Source organism: Marmota marmota, unplaced genomic scaffold, assembly GCF_001458135.2.
Source record: "Marmota marmota marmota unplaced genomic scaffold, marMar, whole genome shotgun sequence".
In the NCBI taxonomy this organism is placed as follows: Eukaryota; Metazoa; Chordata; class Mammalia; order Rodentia; family Sciuridae; genus Marmota; species Marmota marmota.
In genome coordinates, this window is record NW_026000037.1 from 60,549,480 (window position 1) to 60,568,159 (window position 18,680).

General features: G+C 37.8%; 1 protein-coding gene and 1 long non-coding RNA gene across 4 annotated transcripts in view; one reads left to right on the top strand and one right to left on the bottom strand.

The window, feature by feature from the left end:
* Gpr155 (G protein-coupled receptor 155) overlaps positions 1–18,680 on the bottom strand; it is a 69,532-nt gene that overhangs the window by 43,367 nt on the left and 7,485 nt on the right. The gene's annotated exons all lie outside the window — the stretch shown is intronic.
* LOC125619431 lies at positions 88–4,086 on the top strand. Its single transcript, XR_007350993.1, has 2 exons — positions 88–415; positions 1,363–4,086. It is a non-coding gene; the product is annotated as an uncharacterized LOC125619431 (long non-coding RNA).

Below are 18,680 nucleotides of genomic sequence, written 5' to 3' on the forward strand. Positions count from 1 at the left end.
AAAGTGAGGTGGGGTAAGCCACTGCGGCCGGGTCGGCCCCTCCCGGTGCCGGCTTTTGGCCCCGCCCCCGTCCCGCCTTCAGCCCCCGCCCCCGGCCTCCAGCTTCGGGAAACCTGGCGCGCGCCTCGCCTGCAGGCCCGCCCCAGCCTCCAGTCGCACAGCCCCCGCCCCTTCCTCAGGCCCGCCCCCGGTCCTTAGACTAACCGCACAGCCCCGCCCGCTTCAGGCCCCGCCCCAGTCTCCAGCTTCTGGGCCACACCGCCCCCGCGCTAGGCCCCGCCCGGCCACCACAGCCTGCCGCCGCGCGACTTCCGGCCCGGCCCATAGAAGATGGCGGTCGGCGCGGGGGATTTCCAGGGCTTGCTGGTCTTTCTCCTCTGGTCGAGTGCGGAGCTCTCTCGTCTTTCTGGCTAACGTCAGTGTCGTGTATTGAGATCTGCTAGTTCCCCTCTTGGTTAGTGTAGTCTTTGCATAGCACAGAATATAAAAGCAAGGACTGAGACTCAGATCAGTGTCGAATCCTGCCTCCCATCTTTCCTAAGGAAGTGTGACCTTGACCTTCGAAATCAGATGAAAGTGTAAAGCTTTAGCATTGTGTTTGATTTAGAATAAGGGCCTTATTAGTAACTGCTTGTATTTCTAATTTTGGGGAAATATAAAGGCAGTATAACCTCAATATACTGAGAAGAATCTGCCTGTATCGGAGGCTAACCTCTGAGCTTGAAGTGAAGGTCCTCAGACACAGTGTGCCATTTTCAAAACTGAAGAAGCCCAGTACTTGGCTAATGCCATGAGAATCAAAATTATTTCATATTTTAAAATATTTATAACCTGATCCCACTTAATATCTCCACAGCATTTTTTTTTAAATCTTTGCATTTTTAAAAACTGTTCTGTCTGGCAACTTAAGGACATTCTTGTCATCCTGTCATCTCTGCAGTTTCAGTGCAAAGATATAAAACTGTATAGCTTCCGAGAAATGACTCAGTAAGTTAAGCATAGGTTAAAGGGTATGGAACTTAGAGAAAATGAACGGAATTGAAACTATAGAAAAGGCATGCATCCTCCTCCTGCTTTCTTACACTTCTTTGTTCGTTGTGTTTTTCATTTTAACAGCCTTTTATGTTTCCCTTGAACCTGGCTACTTAAAACAATCTTCTTAATATCCCAGTTATCTCTATTTAGAAAGTTTAGAGATTAATTCAATTAAATAAATACTTACTAAGCTTTGAGTATTAGGGGACTACTAAGAAGATAGGCCTAGAAAGTTAGCATCAACCTGTAGGAGGTTCCTTAGATTAGCCTTAGAATTTGAATTTCATTCTTTGACCACAGTGAAACCATCAAATTTTTCCCCCACAGAACCATATGATCACACTACTTTTGGATGTGTGATCTGGAAGCTTTCCCAGGATTAGTTGAAAGACTGAAGGCAAGAAAAGCAGTATGGTGATTTGGGGAAAACCCAAGACATAAGGAAATGAAGGCCTACTCTAGGATGATGGCAGTGAAAAGAATGGAATTGGCTTAAGAAATATTCTAAAATGAGAACTGATGTGACTAATAGGGCTAACAAAGAAGAAGGCGTTAATTAAACTATGTATTTCCTCATGTATTGCAATGAAGAGAAGATATTGGTGTAGTGAGCTTTTAATATCTCTTCCAGTTTTAAAATCCATTGTTTTCTGTAATTCTTTTACCTGAAGATGAAAGGAAGAAATATTCCTAAAACAGTTACAAGGAGGGTGAATTTGATTTTAGACCTAAAATCTAAAACTTTGGGAAGCAATCTTGTGTCGTCTTTTTTCTTGAAGAAGTTATTTGCTCCATCTGAGGCCTTATGGGATTAGAACACCCAACTGGCTAGGGGTGAGAATTAGAATGAAAGCCCTCACTGTCTTGTGAGCTAACTACTTATGAAGGCATTGGCATATGTGCATAAACATTTCTGGTATATACCCAGAGAGAAAAAAGAGAAGCTCAAGAGATGGAACAGCACTAAAGATGTGGTTTGAAGAGACATCTGTGTGGACTGATTGAGTTTTCCAAGAACAATATCTTGTGGAGGGAAACTGTAGGAACAAAGTGAAGAAAAAGATGACAGACTTCAGTGAAAAGTCATGTTTATGTAAGCAATTAGTGGTAAAAGCCATAAGAAAATCATTTGATTTCATTATCAAATCTACTAATCATTCTGTGTAATGCAGATCTCTATTAATTATAATGTTAATTGAGTGAGGAAAAGCTCAAAGTTATGCAGACCAATGAATAAAAACTATAAATTTATCTTAACTTCCACTACTTACAAATAAGTTATTTGTAGCCATTCTTGAACCCGTTGCCTTCAACTCCAGCTGATTGAGAGGAGGAATAAAACAAGTGTTTTGACTCAATGATAAGTGTCCTGTAGGTATATGTTGAGACAATGTGATGTGCATATAGATTCCTGATAAAATTTTGCTTTTTCCAAAATGAAGTAGTTCTGATTTTTCTCTGATTTTTAAAGTGTAAATAACCATTATAAAATATTCAGATAATACAGAATGGAATGAATAAAGTGAAATCATACCTATAAATAACCTGTTAATATTATAAATGATATTATATCACTTTCTGTGCACATGCAGCTTATTTAAGGAAAATGGGATTATAATACATATGAGATTTTAGTACCTTTTTCCTTTAATAATATTAACATTTTAACCCATAGATATTTTCAGCATTTCTAATGAAATGGTGAAAATTAAGTATTACCTAATGAAAAAAATTTTTAAATATACTTTTAGTTATAGTTGGACACAATATCTTTATTTTATTTATTTATTTTTATGTGGTGCTGAGGATGGAATCCAGCGCCTTGCACATGCTAGTTGAGTGCTCTACTGCTGAGCCACAACCCCAGCCCTACCTAATGAAAATTTGAGGATGATCTTCCATGAAAAAGTGGCAATTAAGTGTAATTGAAGAATAGAAATGTAAAAGAATGACTTAAAATGTGTTGTTTGAATATATCTAATATGATGTAAGTTTCTTTTAAAACAACTTCTTGTGTGTTTGTGTGTGTTTAACTTTTTATTGGACTATTATATTTACACAAATTAGTGGAACTCATTGTTATTTATTTATACATGTACACAATGTAACAGTATACTTTTGGTCAATTTCATCCTGAAATATTTAGTTTCTGGAAAACTCTCCTCCTCCTTACAACAGTACCATTTTCCTCTAGGTATCCATATGTTCCCAGAGAAGTTGACATCCTTCCACCTTAAGTGGTAATGTAACCTTGCCTATCCAATCAGTACATGGCATGCTTTTGAACTTAGTGATTTAAGTCAGAGTGGGCATTTACCCTAATGTACTTCAACATAATGACTCTTAAGACTTTTGCAGAAAATATTGATGTTCTTTTTTGCTGGACAAGAGGAAGATGCTGACAGCCTTCTTGGGACCGTGAAAGAAATCATCCTTAAAATGATGCAGATACCAAGTTTGGCACAACAGAGAGAAGGAAGTAATAGGGAACTTGATGACATACTATACATGTGAAGTAGCCTCACAAGTTTACCTGGGGATCTTTCATTTGTGTGAACCAGTCATTTTTTATTTTTATTATTTAAACAAGTTTGAGTTGAATTTTCTGTTACCTGAAATCAAATTCATGGAAAAAATTCTAAAAGAAAATACCTACAGTGATTATCTCTGTATAACAAGAGTACATATGATTTTTTTTCTGTGTAGAAAAGTTCTCAAAATTTCTATCAAAAATGTGTATTAATTTTATCAGGAAAGTCTGAAGTAAGTCATAAAGGATATATTTTGGTTATATGGAAATGTTAAAAAATACTTAATAAAAATTATTCTAAATCACTACCAAGTACTAAAACAGGTAGGTAAACTAAATTCACCCATAAAACAGAACAATTTAAGAGCACTGATACAGTGAAGTACATAAACTTATATTATACAAAGGCTTTGTGTTTGTTAATCTTTGTACCCTTAGCACTTAGACTAGTGCTTTCTCTGACATATGATAGACATTCAGAAATGTTTTTGAATGATTGAATAAAACTGATTTCCACTAGATATCTAGGAAGTTGAAGTGTACTTCTATTTAGTGGGAGCTATTTGATATAAGCAATGGAGATACAGCTCTTTTACAATAAGTGGATTTCTTATTTTTTCCTAGCTTTCACTTGTGCTTTTTGTTTATAGCCTTATTTAAATATTCTTCCAAATTTCTGAATTCTTTTTGTTATTATAAATGCTTTAATTTAATAATTTAGTTTCTCATCTGTCAGGGTAACACCCTGAAAATTTTCTTTTAACTTAATATTTGTAATAATATGTGTGTTTGAAGAAATGGCTACTAGTTTTTTCTTTCCTTTCAATTTTATTACTGAAATATTCTCACAAAAGCAATGAAAGAAAGTGGAGCCTAACCATCTCACATTATTATTATTATTATTATTATTATCATTATTATTATTATTGCACTGTGGATTAATCTTAGGGGCACTCAACCATTGAGCCATATCCCCAACCCTATTTTTGTATTTTATTTAGAGACAGGGTTTCACTGAGTTGCTTAGCACCTCACTGTTGCTGAAGCTGGCTTTGAACTTGTGATCCTCCTGTCTCAGCCTCCCAAGCTGCTGGGATTACAGGTGTGTGCCACTGTGCCTGGCCTTTTATGTTTTTGATGTTGTTGTTTTGTAGTACTGGCCATTGAATCCAGGAACACTACCACTGAGCTACATCCCAGCCCTTTTAATTTTTATTTCAGGACAGGGTCTCACTTAATTGTTGATGCAGGCTTTGAATTTGTAACCCTCCTGCCTCAGCCTCTGGAGTAGCTGGGATTATGGGAATGTGCCACTGCTTCTGACTTTGATCTTTTTATCGACTTAGGTAATGTTTGAATATGGGTAAATAGGCAGAGGCTTTTAACTGGGCCAGCACTTAAGACATTAAGAAGAGAAACAAAACAGAATTATGTGATGAAATTATAAGCTAATTCAGTTACTTAGATAAGACAGAGAGTAGAAACTATTCAATAGAAGCATGGTAAGTTTGGGGGCTCAGCCAGTCTCTTTCAAGACTTAGTTTCTTAATACCACACTTTTTTTTAAGGTCAGAGATATGAAATAGGAAATGAAAGACAAAAAATACACTTGTTTCTTCTAGCTTGTTCATTAAAAAGTGGGCTCACTGACGAATTTAATAAGCATTCTTTAGTGAAGTGACCTTGTAACTGCAGAGCATTTTCTAATGTGAATAGTGTCTAAAATGAAATACTGCTGGATGTGATGGTGCAGGCCTGAATCCCAGCCCCTTGGGAGGCTGAAGTAAGAGGATTGCAAAATCAAAACCAGTCCCAGCAACTTAATGAGGCCCTAGGCAACTTAGTAACCCTGTCTCAAAAAAGAAGGGCGAGGCGTAGTTCAGTAGTAAAGCACCTCTGGGTACAATCCCCAGCGCCAAAAAAAGAAAAAGAAAAAAAACGAAATACTTAAAATAACCAATTTTGTACATTAGAAAGAGGAAGTGGAGAAAACCTCAGATTTTAACGTTGATTTGGAATAAGTAGGCTTTTAGCCACTTCTAGTTAGAATATGTGTAGAGCTGGTGAATGAATAGTTAGCTAAGAGGGAGAGAAAAGAAAGCTCTCACATGTGCAGTCCAACAATTAAGCCCAGTACCTCAGAAGCTTTCTTTTTGTAGAGTATGTATTTCAAGGGTTCCAGTCTTCTTCCCTCCTTGAAGGGGCAGGTCCTCCATCTGTTGATTTCCATAGTATTCTAAGTGCCTAGAACAGTGCTTGTCACATAGTAGGCACTTGTTGACTTCCTAACTCTTGGAATACAAGCCAAAAGGTTTGTGAACTTTTCTGTATTTAGAGAATCACTTAAAAAACGGAAACACCTGCTCTTTCTTGGCCTGTTTCTTTCACTTTCGGCAAAAGTAACTGATGGAAAAGAAGAATCAGAACTCAATTATCTGTGTGGCAACAGAGGAACCAGATCAGTAGTTGAAACAGAATAAATGTTGAGGAATCATCACTGGTTGTAATACAGACTAAATATGATAAAGTGTTTCTATAATTAATTGTACACATATTTAAATGTCCCTATAAGTCCAAAGGGACTTATGTATATTTCCTTTACTCTCTTATGCATGCTTTCCCTAACCCTTTCCAAAACATTGAAACTAGAAAGAAAATTTACAGCTTCTGAGCTGCAAGAAAATTACCCAGACCTTGTCACAAAGAGGCCTAGTCACTAGTTTGACAGTCATTATTGTTGGAGAATAAAGTGGATAAAAGTGAGTTTCTCATGCAGTGTTAATTGAGGTTTCTGTACTATATAGCTAGTAGTAGCCTGGTTAACTATATCCTCAAGTCTGGCTTATTATTAGTCCTAAAGGCCTATCCCAAACCCTCCCACATAGGTTTACAATATGCATTCATTATGGAGATGATATTTATGGTGATGTTAAGATTTGGTTAAATTCCTAGAAAACACTTTAAAAAATTCATTTCATATGTTGCCTCAATAAACTGATCAACAATTTTCCTTTTTTTTTTTTTTAACCCACCTAGGTCTAGTATAAAAAGTTTGAAGCCCAAGACTGGGGCTAAGTTTCACTGGTAGAGCCCTGGGTTCAATCCTCAACAGGAAAAAAAAAAAAATCACACCCAATATTTACCATAGTGAATTGATTTGTTTGTTTTAGTGACAAAATTAGATCATCCCTGAGGGCAATAGGAACATTTTAAGAAATCTTTGAACTACACACAAAGACCCCAATAAAATTGAGAAGACCCTCTCTGAATCTCTTCTCAACCATTGGAATTTCACCCATCCAGCTGCAAGTGTTAAAAATTGGAGAATTATGTTTGTCCAAAATCCTTTCCTTACTATGGAAGGTGGTAAGCAGGGAACGAGTGTGACCTCTGTTACATGGAAGTTAGCTTGTATACGAAGGTTGGAGAGGAGAAAGCCTTCATTTCAAATGATGTAGAACATTAGTGAACATAACTGCAAAGTAACTGAAGAAGGGAAATTTGTCTCCCCAGCTCTTGGAAATAAGAGCAGTGTTGCAACGGATCCACTGAGTATAGGTGACCAATGGAAAACTCCTGTAAAGAGACAGCAGGGACAGGGATTATACGGTGAGGAATGTTTCCCAAAACAACAGGGGGTTAGAGTTTAGACCTTTCCTCCCCACAGAACGATAGCTGTTCTGTTCTTTTTTCTTCAGGCCTCAGTCTTAATGTGTTTCCAGGCACTCTATCATTCTTATACTTTCTCAGCATTTTCTCATCTTTTTAGTCGTCTCATCTTATTATTACATGCTAGTGATTTGGTGCTACCAGGCTACTGCTTGTTCTACACATTATTTGTTCAGTATGACTTGCATGTGTGGCTACTGGACAAGAGCCTCAGAAGGCCAAAATGGGAAGAACATGGAAGAACATGGGGTGAAGAGCAGTCATAAAGATTGAGGATTTAAGCAATATTCTTAATCACAGTCAGGAATCCAAAGGTCTGTCACAACAGTTTTCAACTAGAATCATCTGGGGAAAACGTGTTTGTGTGTGTGTGTGTGTGTGTGCATTACTGATTGAACCCAGGGTCTCACGCTTGCTAGGCAGGTGCTAAGTGTACCACTTGGCTAATTCTTTGGCCCTTTCTATTTTTAACAGGGTATACTAAGTTGCCCAGGCTATTCTCAAACTTACAATCCTCCTGCTCCAGCCTCTTTTGGGGAATATAATGCTTAAAAATATAGATGCCAGAACCCCACGCAGACTTTCTAAATCAACATCACTGCAGTTGGGTCCTTGGTCTGTATTTTATTTTTTCATATTCTCAGATGTTTCTAATATAAATTCTTGGTCAAGAGCTACTCATCTAGGTAACAAACTGAAAAGTAGAAATAAATCTTAAAAGCAAGTAGTATTTGTATGAGAGGAGCACAGAAAATTTTTCTAGAGTCTTAGTACTCTCTGGGGAGAAATGTATTCTCATTATAGGAAAAAAGTCACATTGAATCTGGCATCTTCCTTGAGAAAACCATTTCGGTAACCTTTTCCATTTGTTTGGTTTGTCCTTTGTGGAGAAGAGCAAAACAAAGTACAACAAACCACTCTCTTTATGTCTTGTGAATATATACCACATCTTCACTATAGTGCCATTTTTCAAATCCCAGGCACAAAGTTCACATCAAGGGAGAATTAGTTTTCTGTCAATACGTTAAGCATATTGTGAATCATGTAACAGAATATCAGTGCAGTCATTTCACCATCTCTTAAAACTAAAGTTTTTGAGAAATAATCAAAATCCCTCCCATTTTTCCTCAGAGATTCTATTTATAAAATATAGCTTTTAAATAATCTTTTCTTTAATATTTGTGCATGTGGCATCTTATTTAAAAAATTCTTCCCTGCATCAAGGATGTGGGGAAAAAAGCACACTCACATACTGCTGGTGGGACTACAAATTGGTACAGCCAAAATGAAAGCAGTATGGAGAATCCTTGGAAAACTGGGAATGGAACCTCTATTTGACCCAGCAATCCCACTCCTTGCTCTATACCCAAAGGACTTAAAAACAGCATACTAAATGTTTATAGCAGCATAATTCACAATAGCTAAACTGTGAAACCAACCTAGATGCCCTTCAGTAGATGAATGGATAAAGAAAATGTGGTATATATACACAATAGACTATTAACTCAGCAATAAAAGAGAATAAAATCATGGCATTTGCAGGTAAATGGATGGAGTTGGAGAATATAATGCTAAGGGAAGTTAGCCAATCCCAAAAAACCAAATGCTGAATGTTTTCTCTGATATAAGGAAGCTAATTCATAGTGGGGTTGGGAGGGGGAGCATGGGAGGATTAGATGAACTCTAGATAGGACAAAGGGAGGGGAGGGTAAGGAAGGCGGCATGGGGCTAGAAAAGATGGTGGGATGTGATAGACATCATAACCCCAAGTACATGTATGAAGACACGAATGATATGGATATACTTTGTATACAACCAGAGATATGAGAAGTTGTGTTCTATATGTGTAATATGAATTGTAATGCATTCTGCTGTCATGTATAACGAATTAGAATTAAAAAATTCCTCCCTGCATCAAGGTGATAATGATATTCACTTACATTTTCTTCTAAGAGTTAAATGACTTTTAAAATTGTTATTCTTGGTACCATCTTTCAAATTTCCATTTGTTATTAGAACCCCACTCTACATACACTCAAAAATGTAGAAAGTTCCTGCCCAACACAGAGAAAAATGCTTTTGTAGTTTCTGCTATAATCTAGATAAAAAAACCCTTAATGTAAAGTCAAATAAAATTAGAATGTACAAAGAGATGTAAACATCTATAAAATGTATTCAGAGAAGATAGCACAGTGGGATTAGCTAATGGAAATATAAATTTTTCCATACTGAAGAGATAAGGCCTATAGCACACGTGGCCTAAGGGCTAGTTATCACTCCCACTGTAGGTAGGCATATCACATGTTTGTTTAATGTCTAACTGGGATATGCTTATCATATAGTAATGTCTGTCAAGGCCTTGAAGATGCCCTTGAGCAAAAGTCACTTCACAGCTCCAGGTCAAATAAAAAAAAAAAAGATAATTTCTAAGAAAGCAATATTTGAACAATTTCTAGAAGATGTTCCCACAGATTATTAGGAAGAGTTGTTTTCCTGCTTTGACACTCACACCCACCATTTCCCTAGAGTCCTTGACTCAACTTTGGAATTGGTTGTTGATTTCCAGCTCCTGCTCTTGCACTGTGTTCTGAATATTTATCCCCTACTGTCTTTTACATGCTCCCAGGATTGCCTTAGGTACCCAGTTGCTTACTTGTGTACTGTGCTGTGTCCCATCAGAATCAGAGGGCCTCCATGCAGAATCCTCCATACTCTCTCAAGATGAGCATAAGCTTTCAACCGTAACTGGCCAGTTGTTACCTTCTGAGACTATGGTTTATATTAGCATAACCAAATCTTGATGATACTTTCCACTTACTCATAGGATTAGATTGAAAATCATCCTAGCAAAGGCGGCATCTCCATGGACATGGAATTATCTGTTTTCAAAGCTGTAACTTGTATGAGGCTGCATTGGGCTAAGTAGCTACACCCTTTGTGGAAAGACCTGTTTTCCTCTTACCAGGTAACTCCAATAGTTGGGTGGGCCCAAGGGAAGATTCCTCTCCTCCCAGGCAGCAGTGTTCCCCACTGTTCACTAGAACAAGTATCACTGCTGTAACTGAAACTCTGAGCAGGTTAGGGTGGGTCTCTGGGTGTGAGGGTGAATGAAGGGGTTGAACTGGCTGCCCTGGCTGGCTAGGTGATGGCACTTTTCTTTCTCACTACTCTGTGTACTCCCCCCACCCCCGCACCCCGCAAGTCAGCTTCCTCAGTAAAAAGGCATGGACTGACACTGTCACATTTCTACCACTTCCATGTTCAATACCCCTTAACAGCCCAGGAATCTGAGACTCTGATATCTTAGTCCCCCACCCCTCAAATCATTGGCTGTCATCTATGCTGTGCTATGAACCCCAGTGGTTAGCATTCTACATGGAGGCAATTTTGTGCCTCTCAGTGTGTACAGATCTCATCTGTCAACAGAGTTCTTGCAGTAGCAGAGCCCTGGCCATCACAGAAGCCTCATAAGCTTAGCTATAATTCATGAATTGTAGGTCTGGAATTCTCTTCTGCTTTCTTCAAAGTCTTAGGTGGGCTATTGCCACTCTTCAGTGTTCCTTCTCTGTCCCTATCAACCTCCCCCGAATCCCTAAGGGATAGCTTCTTTGCAAGCCCCATGAGACATTCCAGTCATTTACAGTTTGCAATTCTGTACTGGGTATTCAGACTAGATCAATGAGGAGTGGCACCTTCACACCATGGGGACAGCCTCAGTAGCTGTATGTATCTTGTACTAGAGCCAACATGTGCCTGTGACCCAGGTAAATTGTTCTTCTGCCTCCCCCAGAAAATACCTCAATTCTAGCAGAAAGGTTTTCACTGAGGCTCCCTACATGATTTTCCTCCTGAGAGGAACTTGGTGTTAGGTTCTGTGTATTCTTCAGAACCATTGAATACTTTGGTAGATCTTTTGAGTCCCTCACTATCTGGGAAAACATGCATATTATGCATATTTGTTTTCGATTGTTGATATAATAAATTATAATGAACTTAATGACTTAAAACCATACACAGTTATTATTTTGCAGTTCTGCAGGTCAGAAGTCCAAAATCGGTTCCACTGGGTTAAAGCCAACGCATCAGCAGAGCCAGTTTCTTCAGGAGGCTCTAAAGAAAAATTATTACCTAGGTTCTAGAGGCTACTCCCATTGCTTGGCTTGTGACCCACTTCCTGCACTCTCAAAATCAGCAATGTTGCCTCCCCATGACCTTTCTTCCATGATCTCATTTCCCTGTGACTACAATCTAGAAAAATTTTCTGCTTTTAATGATTATACAATTGGGTCCACCTGGAAAATTCAGAATAATCTCTCCATCTCAAGGTCCTTAATTTTATCAGGAATTTTCTTTGAGTACTTTTTTCCAAGTCCCTTTTGTTGTGTAATGTAACAGATTCTAAAGATAAAAACATGGACATCTTTAGAGTGCTATGATTTAGCCTACCACATATATTTTTGTAAGAATACAACAAACCAGATTACTCACAAATTCCATCCTGTAAAAGGATAATTTTCCCTCGTGCATGTATTCCTGAGCAGATTATAAACCCTGTTTTTGTCCTCTACTATTTAGCTTTGTACCCTGCATACTGAAATCACTCAAAGTCTTTGTTTCAAGAATAAAGATACCCTAGTCTTATGGGGAGAGACACAGTTCTGTTTGTGTGTGTGCTGGGGATGTGGAAGGTTCATAAGAACAGAGAAGATAACTGAAGTTATGTGGGTTAGTCTCTGTTTTCTCTATTCTGTACCATTGGTTTTCCAGTCTATTTTGGTGTCAATACCATGCTGTTTTTGTTACTATTGCTCTGTAGTATAGTTTAAGATCTAGTATAGTGATGCCACTTGCTTTAGCTATTCTGGGTCTCTTATTTTCCAGATGAATTTCATGACTCCTTTTTCTATTTCTATGAGGAATGTTGTTGGGATTTTGATTGGAATTGCATTAAATCTGTATGGTGCTTTCGGTAGTGTGGTCATTTTGACAATATTAATTCTGCCTATCCAAGGTAGATCTTTCCATCTTCTAAGATCTTCTTTAATTTCTTTCTTCAGCATTCTGTAGTTTTCATTGTGGAGGTCTTTTACCTCTTTTGTTAAGTTTATTCCTAAGTATTTTATTTTATTTTTTAATGCTATTGTAAATGGGGTAGTTTTCCTTGTTTCCCTTTCAGAGGATTTGTCACTGATATACAGAAATGCCTTTGATTTATGGGTGTTGATTTTGTATCCTGCTACTTTGCTGAATTCATTTACTAGTTCTGGAAGTTTTGTGGTGGAATTTTCTGGGTCTTCTAGTTATAGAATCATATCATCAGCAAATAGTGCTAATTTGAGTTCTTCTTTACCTATCCAAAAATTTACATTGGAGAAAAGATAGCCTCTTCAACAAATGGTGCTGGGAAAATTGGAAATCCATATGCAACAAAATGAAATTAAACCCCTGTCTCCCACCATGTACAAAACTCAACTTAAAGTGGATCAAGGACCCAGCTATCCCATTCCTCAGACTATACCCACAGGATTTAAAAACAGCATACTACAGGGACACAGCCACATCAATGTTTATATCAGCATAATCCACAATTGCTAAACTGTGGAGCCAAGCTTGATGCCCTTCAGTGGATGAATGGATAAAGAAAATGTGGTATATATACACAATGGAATATTATTCAACATTAAAAGAGAATAAAATCATGGCATTTGCAGGTAAATGGATGGAGCTGGAGAATATAATGCTAAGTGAAATTAGCCAATCCCCCAAAATCAAACACCGAATGATTTCTCTGATTTAAGGATGTTGATTTATAATATGCTGCTGGGGGTGGAAGGTTGATGGGAGGATTAAATGAATTCTAGATAGGGTAAAGGGGAAAAGGGGAGGGAAGGGAAGAGAGGGAACATAGGGGTAGGAAAGATGGTGGAATGTTATGGTCATCATTTACCCTAAGTGGATGTATGAAGACGCAAAGGATGTGACTCTACTTTGTGTACACCACAGATATGAAAAATTGTGCTCTATATATGTAATATGAATTGTAATGCATTCTGTTGTCATATATAACAAATTAAAATTAAAAAAAAAAGAACAGAGAAGATAACACAGACTGTGATCAATTGTCAGTTATCACTGGAGGATCTGGTCTGATTGGGCATGACCTCTGATAGAGATGCCCTGAACTAATGTGTGGAATGTGGAATAACAGGGAAAGATGAGGATTCCATGGCAAAGGTGCTGAGAGAGCAGCTTTGCTGATGAAGCATGCCTGAAGAGTGGGACCTCCATCTGGTCAGAACTTCTAGTCCTAGAAAGCTGTTCTTATCCCACTGATTTTCTGCCTGTCAAATCTGTCTGTTTCGGACACCGTGTTGTTGAAGTCACCAACTATAAAAGAAGATTCAGCTGTTTCTCCTTGCAGTTCTATCAGCTTTTGACTCATGTATTTTGATGCTTTGTTGCTATAGGCATGCCCATTAAAAATTATTCTATCTTCTTAGAGAATGAATTTTCTAATCCCTGATAGCCTCCTTTGCTTTGAAGTGCTCTGTCTGAAACCAGTATAGCTATACCCACTTCCTCTTTTTTCCTTTTCTTTTTTTGGTACTGGGGATTAAACCCGGGGTGGGGGGGGGGCTTTACCACTGAGACATCACCACCCCTTTTTATTTATTTTATTTTAAATATTTATTTTTTAGTTGTAGTTGGACACAATACCTTCATTTTATTTATTTATTTTTGTGTGGCGCTGAGGATGGAACCAGGCCTGCATACGAGCGAGGCGAGTGCTCTACCGCTGAGCCACATCCCCAGCCCACCCCCTTTTATTTTTATTTTGAAACAAGGTCTTGCTAAGTTGCTCAGAGTCTTGCTAAGTTGCTGAGGCTGGCTTTGAACTTGCCATCCTCCTGCTTCAGCCTCCTGAGCTGTTGGGATTACAGGACTGTGCCACCATGCCCAACTCCCCTTTCTTTTTACTAGTGTTAGAATGGTAAATCTTTCCCTAATTGTTACTTTCAAATTATATGTATATTTACATTTAAAGTCAGCTCCCTGGGTCTTGTTGTTTGATCTACTTTGGCAATTTTGTCTTTTAATTGGTACACTGTCTTTGAATTGGTAGATTGATATTCAGAGATTATTGATATAGTTGGATTAAATCTACTAACTATATCAATAATCTGTTACTGTTTTCTATTTGTTGTCCTTGTTTTTTGTTTATGTTTTTGCCTTTAATTCTTTTTTCTTTTTTGTGGTTTTAATCAAGCCTTTTTATATGATTCTATTTTCTCTGCATTTTTTTTTATTATATCCATTGTACTTTTGGGGGGAGCACTGGAAATTGAACACAGTGGTGCTTTACCCCTGAGATACATCCCCAGTCCTTCTTATTTTTAATTTTGAGGCAAAGCCTCACTAAGTTACTGAGACTAGCCTCCAATTTGCCATCCTTCTGCCTCAGCATCTTGAGTAGCTGGAATAATAGGTATGCGCCAACACTCCTGGCTTCAAGTTATACTTTTTAAAAACTTTTTAAAGTGGTTGCCCAAGAGTTTGCAATATTCATTAACAACTAATCCAAACCTACTTTTCTATAACACTATGGTACCCATGAAATGGTATAAGTACAATAACAAAATAATTTCTCCCTTCTATCCCTTATATCATGGACTGTTATTTGTTTCATTTATATATGTTTATATGATATATACATAAATTATACATAATCAAACGCATTAGTGATGTTATTTGCTGTCTAAGTCAATTAAGAATAATAAAAATAAAACTGTGCGTGGTAGCACACACCAATAGTCTATGTTTTAGTCAGCTTTTTCGCTTCTGTGACCAAAGGATTTGACCAGAACAACTATAGAGGAGGAAAAGTTTATTTGAGGGCTCACGGTTTCAAAGATCTTAATTCATAGAAGGCTGGCTCCATTCCTCATGGCTCAAGGTGAGGCTGAACACAGAGGAAGAGTGTGGTTGAGTGAAGCAGCTCACATCACTGTGATCAGGAAACAGACTCCACTTTCCAGATACAAATATATACACCAAGCCACAGCCTAATTCCCACCTCCTCCAGCCACACCCCAACACTTCAGTTACCACTCAGTTAATCCTTAGCAGGGGATTATATCACTGATTTGATTAAGACTCTTACACCCAATCATTTCTCCTTAGAACATTCTTGCATTGTCTCACACATGAGCTTTTGGGGGATACCTCACATCCAAAACACTAGTTGGGAGGCTGAGGCAGAAGGATTGCTTGAGCCCAGAAGTCGAAGCCACACTGAGCAATACAGTGAGACTCCATCTCAAAAGAAAAAATTTTTTTAAATAAAAGTTTTTATTTTACTTCCTTTAAAAATGTCCTTATTGGGGCTGGGGATATGGCTCAAGTAGTAGCGTGCTCGCCTGGCATGTGTGAAGCACTGGGTTTGATCCTCAGCACTACATAAAAATAAAATAAGGATATTGTGTTCACCAAAGCTAAAAAATAAATATTTATGTTTGTAGATCTGAGTTTCTAACTAAATTAATTTCTCTTTTAAAATTTTTTAATATTTATTTTTTAGGTGTAGTTGGACTTCTTTTAAGTTTTTTTTACAAGTTGATCTACTGGCAACAAATTCCCTGTTTTTGTTTATCCAAGAAAGTCTTTATTTCTTTTTCACTTTCTAAGGATAGTTTCACAGAATTCTAGATTGTTGTCTTTTTTCTAAATTGTAGTCTTTTTCTCTCAATACTTTAAACATTCAGCTTTATTTTGCTTGTGTAGCTTCTGGAGAGAGTAATATATATCTTATCTTTGCTCTTCTTTTGACAGGGTGGTTCCCTCCCCTTGTCCCACCCTCATCCCACCCCCAAGCTTATTCAGGGCTTTATCTTTGATTTTTCTGTAGTATAAAAATGATATATTTAGGTGTATTTAGATGGATATTTATCCTGTTTGGTGTGGTCTGAGCTTCCTGGTTCTGTGGTTTGGTAGCTGATCTTAATTTAGGAATTTCTCAGTCATTATTGCCTCAAATAATTCTTCTATTCTTTTCATCTTTTCTTCTAATTCTGGTACTCCCATTATATGTATTTACACCTTTTGAAGTTGTCCCACAGTTTCTGGATAGTCTGTTATATTTTGTTGTCATTGTTTATTCTTTGTTCTCTTTAAGTCTCAGAGGTTTCTATTTACATATCCTCATATCCTCAATTTTAGAGATTTCTTTCCTCGGTCATGTTGTTTATTAAGTCTATCAAAAGCATTCTTCATTTCTAAAACAATGTTGTTCCTTTTTTTTTTTCCCCCACTGGGGATTTGGGGATTGAACCAAGGTGCACTTAACTGCTGAACTACAGCCCCAGCCCATTTTATTTTTAGATGGGGTCTCATTAAGTTGCTTACAGGCTTGCTTAGTTGCTGAGGCCAGCCTCCTGCCTTAGCCTCCCAAGTTGCTGGGATTACTGGTGTGTGCCACAGCACACAGAGTGTTGTTGCTTTTTAAAGTCCCTAGTGTTTTGATTTTTAAGGATTTCTACCTCTCCATCTTTGCTTACATTGCCCATCTGTTCTTGCAATGTTGTCTGCTAACCAATCAGAGCTCTTAGTATATTCGTCGTAGATATTTGAAATTCCCTCTTTGATAATGTCATGTTCTTGCCACATCTGATTCTGATGCTTGCTCTGTCTTTCAAACTGTGTTTTTTGCCTTTTAGTATGCCTTATATATATATTTTTTTATTGGTAGCCAAATATGATGTATTGGGTAAAAAGAACTGGGCTAAGTAGGCCTTTAGGAATGTGCAGTAAGGTGGAGGCAGATAGGAAGCACTCATGGTCTTGTGATTAAGTCTCACTATTTCGTGAGCCTATGCCTCTGAACTATGAACTTCAGAAGTGTTCTCAGCTTTTTTTCTCCCCACTTAGGTGGGATGGAATGACTAGAGTAGGCTGGATTTGGGTATTTCCCTTCCTCCAGGTTAGTTAAGTGCTAGTAAAACTCCAGCAGGTTAGGTTCTGGTAAACTAGCCTTTCCTGATGGCAGACCTTGGTACCAACTGAGGGTTCTGCCATATTCAAAAATAGGACCTTTTCTCTTCTCCCACCAGAGCCCTAGGGGAATTTTTCCAACATTTACTGTGAGAATGTAGTTAAGCACCTGGAGGTAAAAACTCACAAAAGCATGGAGGCTCTCCATGACTGTGTCCCCTGGAGTCTTTAGCTCTTAGTCTTGTCCACCCCTAGCCTCCAGTGATTTGTCAGTTAAAGCTCAGATATTCCTACCTAAATGCTAGCTCTTGCAAACCTTTCTGCTCTAGTAAGTTGTCTCTGTATCCATCTGTCTGTCTCTCCAATTTGGGAAGTAGCAGTTTACCTGTAATTCTACTCTGATGGATGTAAGAAGAGTTTTGATTTTTCAATTTATTCAGCTTTTTACTTGTTAGAATGGAGTGGTGATTTCCAAGCTTTTTAGAGGTGAAAACTGAGACCAAAAGACTCCACTTATTTTTAAAATTTCCTCTTTATATGTTTCATTGGTCATTGGTAAGTGTTTAGGAGCTCAAAGTATGAATGTACATGTTAGCCTTACTATATGCCATGTAAATTTTGTCTTTATAGCTTTAGCACATTTAAAACTTTCCCATGAGAAAAAAGTACACTCATACGTTGCTGGTGGGATTGCAAATTGGTGCAACCACTATGGAAATCAGTATAGATATTCCTCAGAAAACTTGGAATAAAACTATTATTTGACCTAGCTATCCCATTCCTCAGTTTATACGCCAAAGACTTAAAGTCAGCATTCAACAGTGAGGCAGCCATGACAATGTTTATAGCAGCTCAATTCACAATAGCTAAATTGTGGAACCAATCTAGATGCCCTTCAACAGATGAATGGATAAAGAAAATGTGATACAGATACACAATAGAATATTACTCAGTCTTAAAGAAGAATGAAATTATGGCATTTGCAGGTAAATGGATGAAGCTGGAGAATATCATGCTAAGTGAAATAAGCCAAACCCAAAAAACCAAAGGTTGAATGTTTTCTCTGATAAGTGATGCTAATCCTTCATGGGGGAAGGGGTCAGGAATGAAGGGACTTTGTATTGTGCAGAGGAGACTGAGGGGAGGGGAGGGGGGNATAAATATCCATCTAAATACACCTAAATATATCATTTTTATACTACAGAAAAATCAAAGATAAAGCCCTGAATAAGCTTGGGGGTGGGAAGGACAGTGGAATAAAACAGACATTATTACCCTGTATATATGTGTGATTATACAACCGGTGTGACTCTGCATCATGTTCAGCCAGAGGAAGGAGAAGTTGTGCTCCATTTGTGTACAATGTGTCAAAATGTATTCTATTGTCATGTTTAGCTAATTAGAATAAATTTAAAATTAAAACAACTAAAATTTCCCATGATTTTAACCTGTTACTCCC